This window comes from Chaetura pelagica, unplaced genomic scaffold (assembly GCF_000747805.2).
Source record: "Chaetura pelagica isolate M959 unplaced genomic scaffold, ChaPel_1.0 scaffold414, whole genome shotgun sequence".
Classification (NCBI taxonomy): Eukaryota; Metazoa; Chordata; class Aves; order Apodiformes; family Apodidae; genus Chaetura; species Chaetura pelagica.
In genome coordinates this window covers 605,957-606,443 of record NW_009952976.1, presented here as the reverse complement: position 1 = coordinate 606,443, position 487 = coordinate 605,957, and the positions used below count along the sequence as shown (strand labels likewise).

Here is a 487-nt window from a genome sequence, read left to right as displayed (position 1 = left end):
GGAGGGGGGGTGCGGGGGGAGGAGCAGGAGGCGGCGGGGCCGGTGCTCGGAGCCTTCCTCGGAGGGAGAGAGGAGCCCTCGGCCTTCCCCCCGGGATTCAGAGCCCCACCTGCGCGGGGCCGGCTGCAGGTAACCTTGGGCTGTCACCCCGCGCTGCCGGGCCCTCCCTGCCCGGAGAGCAGCGCAGGGCGCGGCACGGCGGGTAACCGGCGTCTCGGCTCTTGGTGTGGACGGAGCGCCGTCGTTAAAGCGTTCTGCTAACTTTCCTGGCCATCAGAAAGCGATACAGCTTCATGCAGCCTTCCAAGTATCGAGGAAACCTCACCTCGGACGTTTCCAGGTCTTGGGTTTATTCGCCAAGCGTGCTAACTCTTCAATTTTTACTTTTTTTTTAAAGCTTTCCCTGCGGAAGAACTAGCAGTAAAGAGACCTCTGGTAGGTTGGCGGCTGGGCGTGGCTGAGATATTTGCAATTAAACGTGCTTCAG

General features: G+C 61.2%; 1 protein-coding gene across 1 annotated transcript in view; it reads left to right on the top strand.

The window, feature by feature from the left end:
- The first annotated feature begins 414 nt into the window (after positions 1 to 414).
- Positions 415 to 487, top strand: part of RANGAP1 (Ran GTPase activating protein 1) — a 22,556-nt gene continuing 22,483 nt past the window's right edge. Inside the window, exon 1 of the mRNA XM_009996352.1 lies at positions 415 to 439. The gene's annotated coding sequence lies outside the window, so the exon portion shown is untranslated. The remainder of the gene's footprint in view (positions 440 to 487) is intronic.